Source organism: Bubalus bubalis, chromosome 16 (genome assembly GCF_019923935.1).
Source record: "Bubalus bubalis isolate 160015118507 breed Murrah chromosome 16, NDDB_SH_1, whole genome shotgun sequence".
In the NCBI taxonomy this organism is placed as follows: Eukaryota; Metazoa; Chordata; class Mammalia; order Artiodactyla; family Bovidae; genus Bubalus; species Bubalus bubalis.
In genome coordinates, this window is record NC_059172.1 from 10,040,114 (window position 1) to 10,061,435 (window position 21,322).

General features: G+C 49.5%; 1 protein-coding gene and 1 long non-coding RNA gene across 6 annotated transcripts in view; one reads left to right on the plus strand and one right to left on the minus strand.

Annotated features, from left to right (window-relative positions):
* Positions 1-21,322, minus strand: part of TSPAN18 (tetraspanin 18) — a 211,407-nt gene that overhangs the window by 165,795 nt on the left and 24,290 nt on the right. For all 5 annotated transcript variants that reach the window (XM_025266177.3, XM_025266176.3, XM_025266181.3 and 2 more), the window contains exon 2: positions 3,327-3,408. The gene's annotated coding sequence lies outside the window, so the exon portion shown is untranslated. The remainder of the gene's footprint in view (positions 1-3,326; positions 3,409-21,322) is intronic.
* On the plus strand, positions 1,834-3,629 carry LOC123329704. The gene is made up of 4 exons (XR_006545233.2): positions 1,834-1,975; positions 2,100-2,176; positions 2,485-2,594; positions 3,499-3,629. It is a non-coding gene; the product is annotated as an uncharacterized LOC123329704 (long non-coding RNA).

Below are 21,322 nucleotides of genomic sequence, written 5' to 3' on the forward strand. Positions count from 1 at the left end.
GGCAGCCAGGCCTTCTTCACCACCACCCACCCCCACCAGCCACCTGCTTCCTGCTGGGAGATCCCAGCAGGAGGATGATCTGGAGGCTTCCAGGAAGCTGCCGTCACTCATTTGCTCGGCCTGCTGTAAAGGGCTGGCTGGCGAGATAAAAACATCAAGGGACTCCCCATTCTTCCTGAGCTCCAAACTCCATGCAAGGCTGGGCAGAGAACATAGGAGCAGTGCCAATGTGGGTGCCTGCCGTGGTGCATCACTGCAGGCATGCAGGGTGCTCTTAAGCCACATGGGGACCACCATGCACGCCATGGGGTGATGATGTGAGTCCTGGGGGTGCTCCATGAGTCAGCTGCCTCTGTGGGCACAGCGGGGGCCACTGCAGTATTATGAGGGGTCCCTAAGGACACACACACTGTGCCTCGGGAAACGTGAACGAGTGCCTTTGAGGGGACTGTGGGTGCTGTGGGGTGCTATGGCAAACACACTCACTTTAGGGCAGGAACCCTGGGTTTGGGTCCTAACCTTGCTGCTTTTTAGAGGTGAACCCTAGAATAATTTACCACTTTCCAAAATCCCAATTGTCCTTAAAAAGAGTTTACTAATCCCTGCCTCCCTGGGGAGGATCTGTGACTACCTCCAGAGAGGGTCCAGAAAAGATCACTGGGAGTCAAACGTAAACCATGGAATTAAGGCTCAGGAAGAACTGTTCACACCCGACATGGCCTTACGCCCCAGGAGCGTCAGAGCAGAGAGCTGACACAATCCAGGCGCTTCCTCTCGGGCCATTTTTAGATCACGCACAGAAAGAGGTATGTGTCTCCAGGGTGACCCCACTGTGTGCTCACAAACACCCAGCTTTCTCATGTCAAGAGCCCAAGCCTCTTCACAGAGGTCACCTCGGAAGGCCACCCACATCATTCCAGGGAGCGACCCTCATTCAAAGCAAACAGGAGCGCTGGCGATTTCCTGGCCCTTACAACCACCCAGTGGGGGTGCGTGCTATTTGCCCATTTAATAGATAAGAAAACGGAGATCATTCTGGGTGATCAAAGCACTCATCTGGAGTCAAACGGCTACTGAAGGGCGGAGCTGGGACTCAGCCTCCGTCAGTCTGGCTGAGAGGCTGGCAAACATTTCCCACAACAGTGCACGCCTGTCTGCCTGTAGCTGATGGTCATCTTTACGTGCTCCCTGTGACTGTAACATTTCTGTTTCCTGATTAACCACAGAGGCCAGGCGAGATCACTGCTGTCTCAGCAGCCTTGCTGATGGTAAACCAAGATCAACAGCCTCCTTACTGTTTTTCTTTCTGTACTTCAAGAGACTCCTTCCTCTCACCCAAGGCCTAAGGCTTCCCCTGATGGAGAAACATCCCTTAAAGAAAGATCCTGAGGAAGTGAAGCTATTTCTGACTCACTTCAGCACCTTCCCCTGATTAAGAAAATCAGGCAGGAATCCAGGCTCTGATAAGGTGATTGCTTCCTGCAGGGATCAGGAGGTTTACATAGAATATTATGGCTGAGGTGGCTGGTGGAGCCCGGGGAGCTGCAGAACAGATGCTGGGAGGGCTCCAGAGAAGCCCCCCACCCCCGATTCCTGGCCTCAGTGCTCCTCTGCATTGTCCACTTGGGTGGCCCTTGACCTGGTCCTGCTTTATCTGCTTCTAGGACCTGGCCACCCTGCCTTGGATTTCAACCTAAAATAACCCCAGCCAGCCAGGAGGCACACTCCACCGTTGACAGGACGAGCTTGGAAACTGGTGGAATATCAGACTAGTGACTCAGAAAGCGACCAAGTACAAGCCCAAGCACGGGCACCAGAAAACCAAGACCCGCAGAGATTTTAACAAGAACCCCAACTTAAAAAAAAAATTGTTAAAAAGATGTTCATGTATTTTTCAAGAAATGAAGTTTGAAGTTCAGAGATGTGATTTGGCTTCAAGGCATTTTTTGACCTTAAGAGTCAAGTCATAGAACCGGTAAGCAAAATGCACAAGAACGGTCGGGTAGTTCAGGGAGGTGCTTCAGATTCAGCCACACAGTGCTGTGTGACCTTGAGCGAGTCACTTAACCTCTCTGAGACCTGGTTTTCTCTTCCCTAAGATGGAGATGACAATAGGGCTGTTGGTACAGGAACTGCAACTTAACCCTGCACTCGGCATGGAGAAGCTTCAGTCAAGGTTAGTAAATCTGACTCTGCTGATTAGCGGGGACTCAGTTCCATCTGCATCTCTGTGGTCTGCACCTGTGGTCTTTCCCCTGAGGGTCTGCGTCATCCTTTACTCAAGACAGGCAATCACATCTCTCAGAGCTTTCCAATTCCCTCTCCCCGCCACAGACTGGACCAAACCTCTGCCTCCCTGCCACTCCTCCAACCCCATACCACCACCTGTCCCTTCCTCTAGCTCAGCCCTGGTCTTGGGACCTCAGCAACCGAGGACGTGTGGTTGGAACAGAGATTCGAGTCACTGATGCCCCATTTTTACAGATGAGGAAATGAGGCACAGACTGAGAGCAGAAGCCAAACATCCTGGCTCCTCATTCAGGAACCTTCAGGGAAAAAATGAGGCGACCCAGCCTATCACCAGACCTGGGATGGTGAGCAGCCCAAGAAGCTTCCAGAACCCAAGAAGCAGACCAAGGCTTTTCCATTCCCAATTCCATCGTGGAATGTGATGACTGATCCTAGTACTTGTGGATTTAAACTTTATCCAAAAAGAGAGTCTTGGAATGGGGGAGGGGATGAGGGGAGAGGGGATGAGGGGAGAGACAGGGGTAGAAAACACCCTAGGAAGGTATTTCCTTCCCACAATCCCAAGATTATGGTGGGTGTGGGGGAGGGGGTGTGGGAGGGAGGGGAAGTATGGGGGAGGTGTGGGGGAGAGGTGTGGAAGAGGTGTGGGGAGGGGCATGTGGGGGAGGGGAGGGAGGGGTCCTTGACAGAGGTGGGACCCTCTGTGAGCCTCCAGGAGCTCTGCTTTCCCCCAGAAGCTCACTTCCTCCAGCCCTTCAACCCTCACCTCTTGGGTTGTCTCAGGACCAACCCTGACCTGCCCCACAGTGGGGCAGCACCCAGTCTGGTGAGATTCTCCCTTCAGCGTCAGCCTCCTTCTCCTCATCCCTCACCCCTCACCTTTGCTCCCATCATGGAGCAAACATCTAGGGGTGAGGACAAGAGGAAAGCCGCCTTTTGCCTGCCCTGCAGCCTCCAGCACGAGCTGAGAGCTTTCTCACTCAGCCACAGAGGGTCTGGGAGCAGGGAGAGGAGAGAAGATTCGAGCCTCTTATTTGAATAAGTTGAGATCCACACCTCCAGGGCACCAAACTTACCTTTTTCAACTGGTGTCTTCTCCTGTCTGGGGTGTCAAGATTCTCCTGAGGTCTCTTTCTGATGGTGGCTTCAGGATAAACTCTAGAAGGAGGACAGAGAGAAATACATTTTAAAAGGCTAAGGGGGCCTTCCCTGGTGGCTTAGGGGTAAAGAATCCGCCTGTCAATGCAGGAGACATGGGTTCGATCCCTGATCCGGGAAGATCCCATGCACCACGACTACTGAGCCCACACGCCACAACTACTGAAGCCCATGTGTCCTAGAGCCGGCGATCCACACCACACAAGCCACCGCAATGAGAAGCCCGCACACCACAATTAGACAGTGGCCTCCACTCGCCCCAACTGGAGAAACGCCCACGCAGCAACGCAGACCCAGCACCGCCAAAAATAAATAAATAAGGCAAGGGATGGGAGGCATGCGGCTTCTGGGGGCCACGTGGCTTAGATGTTCCCCCACTCTCACCTCCCATCTCTGAGGGAGGTGATACAGAAGCCAGACAGGGCCCAGCAAGACAGAAGCAAGCACCCAGCCCCACCAAGGGTCCCAGGATGGCGTCCCCAGTGCCTAGGGCCCGGGGTATGTTTTCAATCTTCCAAAATAACCCCGGGAGCCTGTACAATGGCCCTGTGATGACACGGAGCGGGCTGATCGCAGCACCACGCTGCGTCTCTTTGCTTCTAGCTAGAATGTTATCAACTTGGTGTGAGGACTCCACTTTCCTCAGGCGAAGTAAAGGCTCTCTAAGTCATTTTGAAAATGTGAAAGCGAATTAATCATTGTTTAATGAATGCAGGCTCTGGGGCAGACTCACACTTTCAAGAGCTGGTATTCAGGCACAGATAAGTAGTAAGTGGAGAACACTCTGATGGTGAGAAAAACAACTCAGCTCCAGAGCCTAGGACCCAGAAATCCAGCCTCTCCCCACACCCCCCACCTCCTCTCTGTCAGTTTCACGAAGAGTTCGAAGGTCACTGGAGAAGGATCAAATTCACTGCATACCTGTCAGCCAAGGCTTAGGCCGGTTCCAGGGGACCAGCTCATTCACATGCCCAGCTGAGCAAAAGACACAGCTGAGCAGAAACAGGGAGGGCCGGGGGCCCCCATCCCTGCCTTCCAATGACCCGGCCACACAGAAGCCCCGATTAAATTTCATATTGCCTCAAATAATAATGACAATGATCCCAATGCCCTCAACAATCTCATGAGAAAGTATGGCCCCCTTTAGGAATGAGGACCACGATGAATTCTGAGGCGTTAACTTGCCCACATGGCCATACTGCTGAAAAGGGACAGACCTGGGACGACACTCAGGGAAGTCAAGCCCTTGAAACTGCCCTCTCCATGGTGGGGGAGGTCTAATTCAAGGAGAGCAATGAGTTCAAGGTCTGCCCTGTAGATCCCAGCACCAGCGCACCCTATGCATAAAAGAAGTTCTCGGAACTCCCTGCTGACTGATGGGGAACAAGGCTTGGCTGGAGGACATGACCTCGTTTTATTTGGCTATCTAATTTGGCTATTTATTTGGATGCCTCAGACATCCACCCAGGTGGTGTCAGCCCAGGGGGCCTCGAGTGTCATGGGCCAGACTAAAACTACAGTCAGAAGAATTCATGATATATATACATGTACAGATACACCTACAGCCATATCCGTCTCCATATACATCCATACACATATGGATAAGCATGTATATGTATATAATTTTCATTTTTAACTACAAATGTGCACGTTTTCCCATACTCATTTATCCTGTTTAACAGACTCACTGTGCAATCTCCGTAATATGACCTTCCAGGCTATAGTCCATGTAATCACATATGTGTGTGCGTGCATGCTAAGTCATTTCAGTCATGTCTGACTCTTTGTGATCCCATGGACCATAGCCCACCAGGATCCTCCGTCCATCGGATTCTCCAGGCAAGAATATTGGAGTAGGTTGCCATACCCTCATCCAGGGGACCTTCCCCACCCAGGGATCGAACCTGCATCTCTTGTGTCTCCTGCACTGGCGGGCAGGTTCTTTACCACTAGCACCATATTTGTGTACATGTGTGTATAAGCATGTACCCATGGCGGCCCACATGCAGACTGTGGGATCTTACACGTGTTATACAACCCCAGCTCTCTGTGAGACCATGTCTACCTCTGCAAGTGAGCACACAAGCATCTTCTGGAGTCTTCTTCACAGTATCCATGGTAGGTGTGGACCACAGTCCCTCACCTCGCCCACCATGCATATGTGCATATTTCCATTTCTGGCTGTTACCACCTTTTGGCCATGGTCCCCTTGGTGCACTCATTTTCTGTGTGGATGTTTTCAAGCACTTCCAAAGCCTGGCTGCCTCGAAGTTGGACGGCCAGGCAGAGGCTCTGCAAACATCACATTTGACAAACTGCCTTCTCCCTATTGTTGTTGTTGTTGTTTAGTCACTTAGTCGTGTCTGACTCTTTTGCGACCCCATGGACTGTAGCCCTCCAGGTTCCTCTGTCCGTGGGATTTCCCAGGCAAGAGTACTAAAGTGAGTTGCCATTTCCTTCTCCAGGGGATCTTCCCAACCCAGGGATCAAAACCAAGTCTCCTGCATTGGCAGGCGAATTCTTTAGTGCTGAGCCACCAGGGAAGCCCCACAATACTGGATTTACTCCCTTCAAATAGCAGGGCAGGAGACCCTTTGCTTGAATGCAAATTTGAACTCAGAGTTCAGCCTGCAGAGTTGCTTTTCTGCTCACCTCCTGGTGGCCTGGGAGGTCGTGTTCCCTGGATGAGGCAGGAGTTTATTTCTTGGCTTATGTAGCTGTCCACTGTTCCACTTCCCTGGAGCATCTCTGTGTTCCTGGTCCACCTGAGCCCGGGAACTACATTTACAGGCTCAGAACTGATAATGAGCTTTTATGAGCTCTAGGGACCGCAAGGAACACGTATTAATGTCAAGTGTGCCCGTCAGCCACACAGCCTGGGTGAATGTCACACATTAACAAAATTAAAGGCTGCAGCCACGCTGGGAAGGAGCCGCGGGCTGCGTGTCAGGAGGTGTGAGCAAGGCCCGTCAACAACAAAATTACTTTTCGGGTTTTGCACTCCCGAGCCTGAAGCTGTCTTCACTCTTCGATGGAATTCTGTCTTCCTGCAGCCTAAGAGGAGATTAGTTTATTACCAGCCTGCCAGGAGAGGTGAAATCCGGCACTAATCCTAATTCCCATTTAAGCAAATCTGCATTGTGTGAGGGAAACCAGCTGGGCTAGGAATTTCTTCCCCTCTCCCCTGAGATCTCCTCCCAGCCCCATCCTCTCTGTGGGGGAGGAAGTCACTACAGATGTTAGACCCAGAACCCTCTGAGGAGGGGAAAAGAATCCTAGGGTTTAGGGCCAAGACGGCAATGTGGGGGCCGGGGCTCGGGGCTGGTGACAAGAGGCAGCATCAAAAGGTGGCCGGCAGGGTGATGGAGGCTGCAGTTGACCAGGCAGTCTTGTGCCCTGGACTTGCTCTTGCTTTTATCCAAAAGTCCCCCACCCACCCCCTCCACCTGCAGGTTTAAAGTGAAACAGGTTGGAATCCTGTTGTTGTTCAGTCACTCAGTCACTCTTTGTGAACCCATGGACTGCAGCACGCCAGGCTTTCCTGTCCTTCACCATCTCCCAAAGCTTGTTCAAACTCATGTCCGTTGAGTCAGTGATGCCATTCAGCCATCTCGTTCTCTGTCGCCCCCTTCTCTTCCTGCCTTCAATCTTCCCCAACATCACGGTCTTTTCCAATGAGTTGGCTCTTCACATCAGGTGACTAAATCATTGGAGCTTTCAGCTGCAGCATCACTGACTACGCTAAAGCCTTTGTTTATGTGGATCACAGCAAACTGTAGAAGCCTGAGTCCACCTCTGACAAGCTCTGTGACCTTGAGCAAATGAACTTCCTGCTCCACGCCTCAGCTCCTCATCTGGGAAACAGGGTTAACAACAGCTGATGACTCATACAATGTAAGGATGACATGACGAATGTACACACAGGACTCAGCTAAGAGCCTGGCACGTAATACCCTGTCTCTTGAATGTAAGACTCCATGGGTTATAATTGCACCATCATTTTATGGGTTTCTGATAAAGAGAAAACAGTGCCTGTTAAGCTATTTGATTAAGACGTCACTTTTTGTATGATGCACCCCCATTTCAGATACCTTAAAATATTTTTTTAACAAGGGTGCCTTCAGTTCAGTTCAGTCGCTCAGTTGTCTGAGCGACTCTTTGCAACCCCATGGACTGCAGCACGCCAGGCTTCCCTGTCAATCAACAACTCCCAGAACTTGCTCAAACTCATGTCCATTGAGTCGGTGATGCCATCTAACCATCTGTCGTCCCCTTCTCCTCCTGCCTTCAATCTTTCCCAGCGTCAGAGTCTTTTCCAAGGAGTCAGTTCTTCACATCAGGTGGCCAAAGTATTGAATTTTCAGTGTCAGCATCAGTCCTTCCAGTGAATATTCAGGACTGATTTCCATTAGGATGGACTTGGTTGGATCTCCTCACAGTCCAAGGGACTCTCAGGAGTCTTCTCCAACACCACGGTTCAAAAGCATCAATTCTTCAACACTCAGCTTCTTTAGAGTCCAACTCTTACATCCATATGTGACCACTGGAAAACCCATAGCCTTGACTAGATGGACCTTTGTTGGCAAAGTAATGTCTCTGCTTTTTAATATGCTGTCTAGGTTGGTCATAACTTTCCTTCCAAGGAGTAAGCGTCTTTTAATTTCATGGCTGCACTCACCATCTGCAGTGATTTTGGAGCCCCAAAAAAATAAAGTCTGTCACTATTTCCACTGTTTCCCCATCTATTTGCCATGAAATGATGGGACTGGATGCCATGATCTTCATTTTCTGAATGTTGAGCTTTAAGCCAACTTTTTCACTCTCCTCTTTCACTTTCATCAAGAGGCTCTTTAGTTCTTCGCTTTCTGCCATAAGGGTGGTGTCATCTGCATATCTGAGGTTATTGATATTTCTACCAGCAATCTTGGTTCCAACTTGTGCTTCATCCAGCCTGGCATTTAGCATGATGTACTCTGCATATAAGTTAAATAAGCAGGGTAACAATATACAACCTTGACATACTTCTTTCCCAACTTGGAACCAGTCTGTTGTTCCATGTCCAGTTCTAACTGTTGCTTCTTGACCTGCATACAGATTTCTCAGGAGGCAGGTCAGATGGTCTGGTATTCCTGTCTCTTTAAGAGTTACTATAGGCAAGAATCCCTTAGAAGAAATGGAGTAGTCCTCATAGTCAACAAAAGAGTTCAAAATGCAGTACTTGGGTGCAGTCTCAAAAACAACAAAATGATCTCTGTTTGTTTTCAAGGCAAACCATTCAATATTACAATAATCCAAGTCTATGCCCCAACCAGTAAAGCTGAAGAAGCTGAAGTTGAACGGTTCTATGAAGACCTACAAGACCTTCTAGAACTAACACCCAAAAAAGATGTCCTTTTCATTATAAGGGAACTGGAATACAAAAGTAGGAAGTCAAGAGGTACCTGGAGTAACAGGCAAATTTGTCCTTGGAGTACAAAATGAAGAAGGGCAAAGGCTAACAGAATTTTACCAAGAGAACACACTGGTCATAGCAAACACCCTCTCTCAACAAAACAAGAGAAGACTCTACACATGGACATCACCAGATGGTTAATACTGAAATCAGATTGATTATAGTCTTTGCAGCCAAAGATGGAGAAGCTCTATACGGTCAGCAAAAACAAGACCAGGAGCTGACTGTGGCTCAGACCATGAACTCCTTATTGCCAAATTCAGACTGAAATTGAAGAAAGTAGGGAAAACCACTAGACCATTCAGGTATGATTTAAATCAAATCCCTTAGATTATACAGTGGAAGTGACAAATAGATTTAAGGGATTAGATTTAATAGAGTACCTGAAGAACTATGGACAGAGGCTTATGACATTGTACAGCAGGCAGTGATCAAGACCATCCCTAAGAAAAAGAAATGCAAAAAGGCAAAATGGTGGTCTGAGGAGGCCTTACAAACAGCTATGAAAAGAAGAGAAGCGAAAGGCAAAGAAGAAAAGGAAAGATATACCCATTTGAATGCAGAGTTCCAAAGAATAGCAAGGAGAGATAAGAGAGCCTTCCTCAGTGATCAGTGCAAAGAAATAGAGGAAAACAATAGAATGGGAAAGACTAGAGATCTCTTCAAGAAAATTAGAGATACCAAGGGAACATTTCATGCAAAGATGGGCACAATAAAGGACAGAAATGATATGGACCTAACAGAAGCAGAAGATATAAAGAAGGGTGCCTTGGAATCCATGAAATACACAATAAGAGCCTAGTCAATGCTAGTTAGTGATGATACTAGCCAGGTACTCCAATTTTGCAAGGTCTGGTTCAAAACTTAGATTTTCTTCCTCGTCTTCTTTCTTCCAAGCAAAGCAAATCTGCATTTTAAAATAAATGCATAGAAAAAAAATCTGACAGCCACTTTAGTATCCTGGATAAGACCAGATGAGAGACTTAAATATCTACCCTGATGTTTTCTACTCTATATTAAAATTGAAATAGTACACACACACACACACACACATATATATATATTTGTTCAATAGTGTACACACTAGGAGTATACAGTCTACTGGCTTTTCAAAAGCAGAGCACCCTGTGGACCGGGACACCCAGATCAAAGACTTCCCTCTTCTCCCAGTCATTGTTTCTCTTCCATCCCAGGTCCCCCCAGTCATCCCTGTTTCTCTGTCCTCACTGCCGCTCCCTGCTGGTCCCTGCCTGGGCACAGCCCAAGGTCGGCTGTCTGCTTACTGCAAGTAGGCTCCCTCTTGTCTGCCAGCCTGCTGCCCCTGTTCCATCCAACATGCCCTCTCCTTTGGTGTCAGTCAGAGCCCATGTCTTTCTCTCCTGCTTCAGTGGGTTTCCTGGCCTCCCTCTGCCTATACACAGGACCTTTTATCATCTGACCCCTGGCTGCCTTTCCAGGCCCATTTTCAGGTCCTTGCAATATGCACAGACCCTGTAGTCAAACTGAACTGACCTGGACACTCATGCCACACCACCACAACTCAGTTGGATCTGGCTGTTTTTCATTCTGCCTGGAGGTCCGTTCTGCCTTTCTTAATCCTGAACTTCAGCCCCACCCCCACATCCCCAAATCACTAGGAAAACTCCTAGTGTTTTGGAAAACTCATCCTGCAAAACCCTTCTTCAATATCTGCTCTGAGAAACCTTCCCAGACGTACACAGGCACAATTAATCACTGTTCTCTGGGCTCTTATAACAATTGTGTATATAGGTAGTAAAGTCAGCATCGAAGCACAGTCTATTTTTTTGTTCATGTGATTTTTCTCCTCCATCAGACTGAAGGATGTGGGTGATGTCTTACCCACTCTGTGGTCTCAATTCCTGACTCAGCACATAATATAGCTGGATGAATGGATAGTTGCTATGATAGATGAATAGATGGATGGGTAGAGAGTGAAGAAGAACTGAATGGTAGAAGAGAAAAGGGAACTAGATTGTAGTTGGTTGCAGAGATGGATAAATAATTAAAGATATAGAAAGATGAACGATGGATACATGCATGCAGAAATGTACAGATAAATGAATGCAAGCATGCATGGATGCATGGAAACAGAAATGGATGACCGATGATACACGTAGATGGATGGATGGGTGATGGATGTATGGACAGGTAAATGGAGAAATGAATAGGAGGACGGACGGAAGTGAATGTATCTATAAAAGAACGGGTTTTATATGAAAAGTACGAAGGCAGAACTTGGTTAATGGAGATAAGAGAAGGAACGAAAGACTCTTAACTATTTGTGTAACTTCCTGTGGACCCCAAGAGGCTATGTTTTTTCCAGTAGTCATGTACAGATGTGAGAGTTGGATCATAAAGAAGGCTGAATGCCAAAGAATTAATGCTTTCAAACTGTGATGCTGGAGAAGACTCCCGAGAGTCCCTTGGACAACAAGGAGATCAAACCAGTCAATCCTAAAGGAAATCAACCCTAAATATTCATTGGCAGGACTGATGCTGAAGCTGAAGCTCCAGTACTTTGGCCACATGATGCAAAGAGTTGATTCATTGGAAAAGACCATGATACTGGGAAAGATTGAAGGCAGTAAGAGAAGGGGACAACAGAGGATGAAATGGTTGGATGGCATCCCCAACTCAATGGACATGAGTTTGAGTAGACTCCAGGAGATAGTGAAGGACAGGGAGTCTGGTGTGCTGCAGTCCATGGGGTCACAAGGAGTCAGACACAACTTAGTGAATGAACAGCAACAAAATGGGTGAAAGGTCAGGCTCAGTGGACAGTGTAGAACCATTTGGATGGTTACCTGTGAGTAGGCTCAAAGGGAGCAAATCCCCCACTAGAGCCTGCTGCCTTTCTGCAATGTGGGGCAGTGTGGGTGGTAGATGGAGTGCCCTCAGCATCAAATGGCAGTAAGCACCATGGTCAAGAGACCAGGCTTTCCTCTCCCACAGGCCTAGGTATGAGTCTCAACTAGGCCACCTGCCACCCTTGGGGCCTTGGGAAAGTTCCTTATCCCACTAAACCTCACATTAGTCATACGAAAATTCTGGATCACCACAGTCCTACCTCAGTGGCCTGAGCTGTATATTAGATGAGCTGCTGGTGCTGCTAAGTCGCTTCAGTCGTGTCCGACTCTGTGCGACCCCATAGACGGCACCCACCAGGCTTCCCCGTCCCTGGGATTCTCCAGGCAAGAACCCTGGAGTGGGTTGCCATTTCCTTCTCCAGTGCGTGAAAGTGAAGTCGCTCAGTCATGTCCAACTCTTAGCGACCCCATGGACTGCAGCCTACCAGGCTCCTCCGTCCATGGGATTTTCCAGGCAAGAGTACTGGAGTGGGTTGCCATTGCCTTCTCCAATTAGATGAGCTAAGGGATTATAAGGGATTCTCACGGTGCTCAGCACAGAATAAGCCCTCAGAGCCCATAGAAATTACATGAAAGAACTTGTTGCTACTTTCTATAAAGAGGGTAGTGGCCATGATCAGTGGTTCCAAGCACAGTCCTCGGACCCTGCCCTCTCTCCCTCAGGGGTCTACACTCAGAACCGGTGGTATCTATACCCTGTTATACAGCCTACCACTTTAATTCACAATAGATGGACTTTCTAACTGATTACATATTAAGTTTCCAGATGATGTTGAAGATGACTAATAGAGAGCCTCTTAATATCCTAGAATCCCAAGTCAGTAGGATTTCAGAGTGGAGAGCTGGGAAGTCTTCTTGGAAGAGGCAGCAAGAAAAGGACAGAAAAGAAGGTGATCAGCTCAATGATGAGCCTTTTCCTGGCTAGCTCCTGTTTTCTCTTTCTCTTTCTCTTTCTCTCTCTCTCTCTCTGTTTTTCTCCCTCCCTATCTACTAGCCACCCTAGGTGGACCAGCCTTCCTTCTGAATTCTGTGATCATAAGGACTCTGGGTCTTGAGCCCCAAGAAGGGACAGCATCCTCAGCGAGTCCTGGAAGCCAGCTCAGCCTTGGGCCCCCTCGCCCCACACCGATGCCAGGCCACGGGATCCAGGCTGGGCTGCTGCCAGCCGGATGCATCGCTTGTTGATGGATAAAAGCTCTGCAGTTTATGGCTCCAAAGCAAAGCCGGGGCTTTGTTTGGCTTTGTTTTAAATTAGCAAGGCAGGGGGTTGGCGTGGGGGTGGGGGAGAGGGAGAGGAGCCAAGGCTTGTTCAGGACGAGTTCCTGCTGCGTCCTGCATCTCAAAGATCCCCCGGGCAGCCCTTAATGAAGCCGCCTGAGCTCATCACGCCTCTGCCTTGCCTCTCCACCTGCACTTGTCTCGCTGGGGGAGGGAGAGGGCTTCCCAGGGCCGCCCGCCCTGTCACTCAGCCCCATCACCCTCTGTTCCCGTGATGAGTCCCTGAATGAGCCTGTTAATTGTGTCCCAGGGTCTCAATGGGGCTGAAGTGGGAGCCGTGACATCCTCAGAAAGACTGGGAGGTATGATTTATCTTCGCTCGGGGAGGGGAGGGACGCACCTGCCATCGGGCACAGTGCAGGGGGCGCTGGCACTGCTAGCCAGGGCTCAGGAGGATCTGCCTGCTCGGCGAGGGACTCCCAACCTGAGCCCATTAGCTCTTGGTGGCTTGGGGAGGGTGGAAGGGCCCCGAAGAGAGAGGCACCTTCCCCACAAATTAACATGTGAAGCTGTTAATTCTCACTGCAACTGTCATTGGTGATCATCTCCCCTTCTCAGCACCCGCTGTCAGGTCTGGAGTTGTTCTGCACATGCCAGTCAGGGTCTCTCGTGCTCTCTGCATAGTACCGGGATCCATGGGACAGATGCCACCCCTACGATGCCTGACAGAACAGGAAGGACAACTGGTGAGACTGCCCTGTCATCAATGGGCAATGCTGTGCATCTGCTCCCCCTCTTTCCCAACTGGAAGCACTTTTTGGCACCTGAGGGGGCGGAGGGACAAAGGCTGTGCCTCCCCTGGAGCAGACTGTACTTCTGATCTTCATTCCTCTTCCTCCCACGCTGCAAGGAGAGAATCACCACTCTTCCCATCTCACAGATGAGGAAAGTGAACTGAGCCACAGGGTTTTTATTAACTAAATATTGGTTTGTGAGCATGTTAAGTCGCTTCCGTCATGTCCAACTTTTTGCAACCCCATGGACTGTAGCCTGCCAGGCTCTTCTGTCTATGGGGATTCTCCAAGCAAGAATACGGGAGTGGGTTGCCATGCCCTCCTCCAGGGGATCTTCCTGACCCAAGGATCGAACCCACATCTCTTATGTCTCCTGCACTGCCAGGTGGGTTCTTTACCACTAGTGCCACCGGGGAAGCCCAAACATTGGTTTAGCTCATAGCGAAAGGGGAAAAGAATCAATAAGACTATCTGCTAAGTAAGGCTCACTCATTCTCACAAGGAGACTGGGGCTCCCGCAGACCTGTCAGACAAGCTCCCAGAGGGACCCAGGAGCCCTAATGGTTTGAGGGACTTTTCTCTGAAGATGGAGCCTGACTTGCTTGGCCCCAGCTTCACTGTGTCACCTGAAGCACAGAGAAATGAACGATCTGAGCCCCAGTACTCTTGTACTAAGTGGTCAGCATCTTCCTCTTCACTAACAAAGGGAGGAAGTGATGCTCAGAGATGTCACTTGTCTGCCATGACAGAGCTGGACCAGGCAGAGGGAGGACCAGCACTCATGATGCTGTCTGTAGCCAAGGTTCTGGAGCCACTTCTCCAGAGTCCAGTGTGCATTAGGCTAACCCCGTAAGTATCCTGTCTCCAGAGGATGCATCTGAGAAGTTCTCAGGCCATTGGGCTGTTTGGACAAAGATGCCTGGCGTTTCAAAGGCTTCAAGAACAATCCAGCGTTTCCCAGCATAGGGTTCAAGAAAAGCTGAGACCGTCTCAGTGCTGAAGCTGGCTTTGGCACAAAATGAGTCTCAACACGCTGCAGACCCTGAACTCAATGGGGATCCACTGTGCAGCCAGCTTTATACCTACGGGAACGCCAGTCTGAGGCTATTCTGCCTCTGAGAGAATCAGTATTAAAAAGCCACACGACAGTAATAGAGATGTTTCCAAACCAGCCGCCCTGCCGTTAGCCAGGAAGCCGAAAGCTGAGAACTCATAACTGAAGGGCCAAGCCTGCAGCCCACCACAGCTCTCCTCTGCAATGTGGGGCTATTAATTCAGCCTTTACAACCCACAGGGCTGTGGTGGAATAGGAAAAAGGCACCTCGACTCCTTGTAATTCTTCCCTGCTCAATATATTTCCCTGTAAATATATTCCAATGCAGAAAAGGGTCTGCGGGAGGTGAGACGGCAGATCTATTAGCATTTTGATGGGTTTTTCCCAACACATGGAACAAGAGGGCTTTAAAATTCATCGCTCAGAGATTAATCCTTCCATCACCCCTCTCCCTCCACAGCTGGAGGTGGCCAAGAACTTTTTACCCCTTTAAGACCTTGATTAGGAAAAAGAAAGTTAGGAACTCAGCTCAGTCTCAAGAGTGCTACAGAGAAGAGAGAGCTGCGTTATCTAGACTGAGTGTGTAGAGCCCTCCAAACACAATTAAATGGCAGAATCAGGCATGGGGGGTGAGGGGGGCGCAGTCAGAAGGCTGAGATACTAAGTGGGGGTTGGGAGCTTCTCTGACTCAACAGAAGCACATAGCCAGTCCTGGAGAGGAGCCCTGCTAGTTCAGAACAGCACGGTTCATCTTTTATAACGGACAAAGGCCAGGCCTCTTAACATGCCTGTTCGCTCACTTGACAAGCATGGCAGAAGAATCACTATGTGTCACCTATTAGGTGCTTGGGAAAGAAGGATCAGGAAGACGGTTCGGCTCAACAAATCTCTGCTCTCAGAAAACTCAGTCTAGATGGGGAGACAGAAGGAAATTGACAAATACAAGAAAATGCAGCAGGCGACTGAGGCCAATGTAGTTGCCCTGGGACCCCAAGGTGGGGGGGTTCGGTTCAGTTCAGTTCAGTCGCTCAGTCGTGTCCGACTCTTTGCGACCCCATGAACTGCAGCACGCCAGGCCTCCCTGGTGGGGAGGGTGGGGCACCTCAATCAAGCTGGGCTGAAGGACAAGTCACACCCTTGGGGGACATCTGGTCCTTCCTAGAAACTTGCTTTTGAAAAAAAAAAATGAATGTGAGGGAATATTAAGTATGGAAGGTGAAGCGTGCCGTTAGCTAGGATATGATCAGGAAGAATATATAGACACTGGTAGGATAAATAACTGAACTTTCAACGTCACACTGGAGCACTGTTAAGCAGACTCACCCAAGGAGCGATTATCTAGGGCAGGGGTCCCAGACCTCCAGGATCTAATGCCTGATGATCTGAGGTGGAGCTGATGTAATAACAATAGAAATAAAGTGCACAATAAACGCAATGAGATTGAATCATCCTGAAACCATCCTCCCCTCCCCAGCCAGGTCTGCAGAAAAGCTGTCTTCCGTGAAACAGGCCCCTGGTGACAAAAAGGGGTGGGGGACCGCTGATCTAGAGGATTCTAGAGAAATGTGACTTTGACTCATGGGAGGTCACAGGTGAATTTGTAGATGTTTTTCAGTCTGGTAGAAAAGATAACCCAAAGGTGCGGATTAAGCTTTGTGTATCCAATCCAGCCATCTTCTCCCAGTATTCTTTCTCCCATGCCTACATAACCGCTGACTCTCTAGTTCTCCTGAGAACCAGCTTCACCCACGAGCCTCTCCTGTTGGCTCCCTCACTTACAAGGTAAATCAGTCTTTGGTCTTTGTTCATTCTAGATTTACATGTGATTCAGGATTTATAATTTTTTGAAAAGTATACTTCGACAGTACACGCCCAATTACACATACACACATACATACATGCACACAATGCACAGCGGTAAAAGTGGAAAAAAACTACAGCAAAATGTTACCAGTGGGTATCTTTAGGTAACTGGTGTTTGTGTATGAGTGATTTTTACAATCAGAAAAAAAGCAATAAACATTATTTTTTAAACGGAGAAATACGCACCCATGTAAGATCCCCAGGCTAGCAGCTAATACAAGCTGCTTGCTCATCCCGTCTGTCAGGGCACATGGGGCTCTAAGCACCTAAGTGGACCACCTCATTAAGGCCTCACCATCACACCATCCATGCCAAAACTACCATTACTCATCCCATTCTACAGATGAGAAAATGGAAGCATACCAGTTAGCCTCAGATTCTGAATCTCAACAGTAAGAGCCATGATCTGAACCCCAGGCAGCCTGGCCCCCACAGCCTGCCTGCCTAACCACCCTGCCAGACGGCCTGCCTCCCAAGTGGAAAAGGAAGAAATAAACACATCTGCCAGGCTGCCAGGGTCAGGCTTGGAGAAGACCGTGTTCCCACCCACTCCCAGAGCACCATGTGCTGGGAAGTCGAGCGCAAACCTCGCCAGCCTTGAATTGAATGCACATGTGTCTCTCCCACACTTGCAGGCTGGGAGTGCTCTTCTCCATTCTTGGAATCTCCCATCAGGATTGAGTGGATGCTCAGCACATGTCTCAGAACACCCCTCTCCCTGCTCTGATGGCAACTCTTCTAGCTAACCCCGTTCAGGGACTCTAAAAGGTAGCCTCTAATTAATAGCACACTGCATCTCTCTAATTGCCCACGCAGGCACTACAGACTGGTTTCTTACCTGTATCTTAAAGCAAAGGGCAGCCTGGCTTCAGCAAAGAGGGGATTCATGTGTTGGAAAGGGACCTGGCCTTGGAATCCTGGAGGACATGGGCTCCTGCCTCCAAATCACTGTGTGACCTTGGGCAAGCCACCAAGCATCTCTGGGCCATGGCCTTGCCCTTAAAATGGGCAAGGGGGACCCGCTGTGCTGTGACGCCCCAGATGTCTTGCCAGCATCAATCTTGCTGTCGCTGCTGGGCTGTTTTATATGCAGCAGACGTAGAGCACATACCAGAGACCCACGCCTATTGATTCTTAGTAAAGCTCTTCACGTGGCAGGTCACTGCTGGTTAAATCTGTGCGGAAATTAGGTGTTGAGGGAAGAATACCCTGTGATCTGGAAAACCAAATTGGGGTGGAGGGCTGCAAAAGGGGGAGTGGGGAAAATACTTCATCTCAATAGGGCTCTTAAGAGCCCCTACAAACTACCATATCTGTGGATTCATTCTGCTCACAATTTATTATTATTTATTTTGGTCAAATATGTTTACAGAGTTGGGCAGGATTGTTTGGGTAAATACTCTGTTTCAAAAGATTCCAAGCCAAAAGCCCCGTTTTCCTTGATTTAACAATAAATATCCATCTACCTCTACCTATGACTTTGAGGAAGGCAGAAGAGAATAATTCAGAAATGTCAGCCGCTAAATGTCAATATTGAAAAACACATCTCTAGGTGATTAATTAAGATCAATGGCCAAAGAAACACAGGAGAGCCCTCTTCTTAAAATGGGAAATGATACTGCTAATGAAAATGATTCTAGCAGACTTGTCGGCCTCTGATGCCTGGGTGAGTTCATGCCCCTTTCAGGATCTCAGTTTCATTAACTGTCACCTAATGGCCTGTGATTCTCAGAATGGGTTTCCCAGGGGTTCCTCAGAAGACACCCACGTGGAGAGGGAGAGGGGAGGGGGGACCAGCCGCCTATGCCTGCTTCACCAGGGCAGCTCCTCTCTGAGTTGTTTTGGAGGCTTCACGGTGAACTTTCTTTGAGGTCTGTGACCACAAGCAAGTTGAATGCCACTGGACTAAGTCATCCCAGACCCTTTTCACTTTGGCATCTGGAATCTGGGATGCTGAAGATGGCACCTTGGTTAAGAAACTCCAAGGTCATCTGACGGGCAAATGGTTTTTCATCCAAAGGCATCATGGAGGTCCGTGTGGAATAGCACTGGGGACAGAATGCCTCTGACTCTGGGATGGGCTCTCTGAATGTGCACGCATGTGTGCTCAGCCGCTTCAGTCGCGTCTGACTCTTTGTGACCCTCTGGACTATAGCCCGCCAGGCTCTTCTGTTCATGGGATTCTCCAGGCAAGAATACTGGAGTGGGTTACCATGCCCGCCTCCAGGGGATCTTCCTGACTCAGGGATCGAATTTGTGCCTCCTGCATTGCAGGCAGATTCTTCACCCACTGAGCCACCTAGGAATCCTTTACAATGAGTGACTGAGGCCCAAAGAGGGTAAGAGATTTACCCAAGGTTCATAAGGAGCTTGTACTAGAGGAGGATTAATTTTCAGACTCCCATCTTGAAATCCCATTTCTTCCCACTCCACGTTGGCACCACTGGGCCACTCAGGACAGCGTGCTTTGGGGGTCAAAACTTGGCATAAGTGCAGGTCACTGCCCCGTCACAGACCCAGCTATGCCTGCCAGGCTCCTGTCTCACCATCCTTAAAATGGGAATGATTTTCATACATAACCTGTAGGGCTGTTGCAAGTATTCAGGAGGACAGTATATGCCATTTTTTGCCATAACCTGGGGCAAAGACAGGGACACAAAGTAAAGTGGATCCTTCCGCTGGGCTCGGTGCAGGAAGCATAGCATCTTTCTCCTGATTTCCACCCCCTTCCCGCATCAGCAGTGGCAAGCTGACCACCATCCCTGTTTCCCTGGTCACCTCTCCTGGGGACACCAAGAAGAAGAGGAACGGGATCCAGTGAGATGTTATGACGTTGTGTCTCTCCAAAGTCAAGCATGAATCACCGTCTTGAACTTCCTGGTTTCTTCTGACCTCATTTTAAGTTCTAGGCTCCAAATAAAACGATGTCTCCTCAGCACTGGGAAATGGCTAAAGAGCAACTTCAGGTTGGCACACAGTCTGCCTAATGAGATGGAATCCACTCATTTGCAGCGTCAGGGAAATTAAGATGTGGAAAGAACTTTATCTCTGAGCCTCGGAGACACTGCAGAAGAAAGCGACGATCCCTCTAAATGCAAACTGGTTGCTTTGCCTCTGTTGTGAGAGAGGAAACCAAGACCCAGAGACTGAGTGATTCTGCCTGCGTCACACAGCCATAGAGTCTTTGGGTTAAAGAAACTTGGGTGAGAACCAGATCTCCTGACCTCAAGGCTCTGCTGGGACTTGGAGGGGCGGGGAGTGGAGGGGATGAGGGGGAGCAAGGGTCAGGAGGGAAGTCTGAGTGTGAAAATGACCGTTCACACCTCCAAGTGTAAGTAGAGAGTGTAAGGCTCGTGAGAGCACGAGCCTCTGAGGGAGAAGGAGAAACCTCTGGGGCATCTGACCTCCCCGCTGCACTTCAACTGTGAGCAGGGAAGTGTGAACAAGCGTGAGCAAGAGGGCTCTGAGCGGGGAGTGAATGAACGGGCGAGTGAGGGGAAATCCGAGTGTTGGAGAGAGAGAACAAGAGGAGGAAAAGCATTTGGGCCGTTTTCAAATTCCCACAGTCAAATAAATCAAAACAGATTGTTCTGAGACAAAGAGCCCATTTCAAACCACATCCTTTACCCCAAAGTCCACCCTCAATGGCCCACCTGATGCATTCTCACGGCCAACAGTAACAGCGATGGTAACATTCACAGTCAGGATTCTTGAACAGCCCTGAGGAGCAGGTGTGATCAACACCCACTTTCCAGATCAGGCCACTGAGGCTTGGAGAGGGGAAGTCACTTGGTCCCTACATTTCCTCGCCCGGGTGATTCCTGGGATAAGGAAGCCTGGTGAACAGCGGAGATGCAGCCAGCAAGCACCTTCCAGAAGCACTCTGTTCCTGAGGACCCTCCCCTTAAGGAGGGCTGCTCTGGCCACTGCAAGCAGGATGGAGAAGCAGGCACCAGGAGCAAGAAGGGAGTGAAGATGGCAGGTTCCCAGCTGTCCACAGGGCAAAGCAGATGCCTGCCTCTGCAGGAGTACCTGGCACCGTGATGGGCAGTATTAGCTATTAGGAGCTGTGGGCATCAGTTTGCCTGGGCGCCTGGCCCTGACCAGCCAGAGGAAGGCCCTGCCCTTCCATGCAAGCCAGGCCCTGGTGCACAGGATTGGACCAGAGAGAAGGTCTCCCATCTCCCACATTGACCTCAGCAAAGGGACGTGGGCCACATCTCAGTGACCATAGCCTCTCATGCTCCCAGTGGACATGAAAGGACAGCACCAGGCAAATGTCGCTCTGCCAGGCAGACCCAGCCACGAGGCACACCATGCACTTTCTCATCCTAATCTTGTCCCAACCCCCAAACAATCCTTTGCAGTGGGTGTTACTCTTCTGGCTTTGCAAACAGGTTAACCGAGGCTCAGAGAGACTAAATAACTTGCCCAACGTCTACAAAATTTTAAGTGTCCGTGTGGTCAGGACCGAAGCCAGCCTGACCTGGAGACTTTGCCCATTCTATGTCACCCATCACTCACCAACAAAGCCTTTCTCTCTGAAGGAGGCTGAGAGTCCCCGAGGGCAGCGTTTCAAAGGCAAATCCCAACAAACAACCTGAAACAGACAACCTGCCCCGAGGGGGCAGCCCCTGCTCACCCC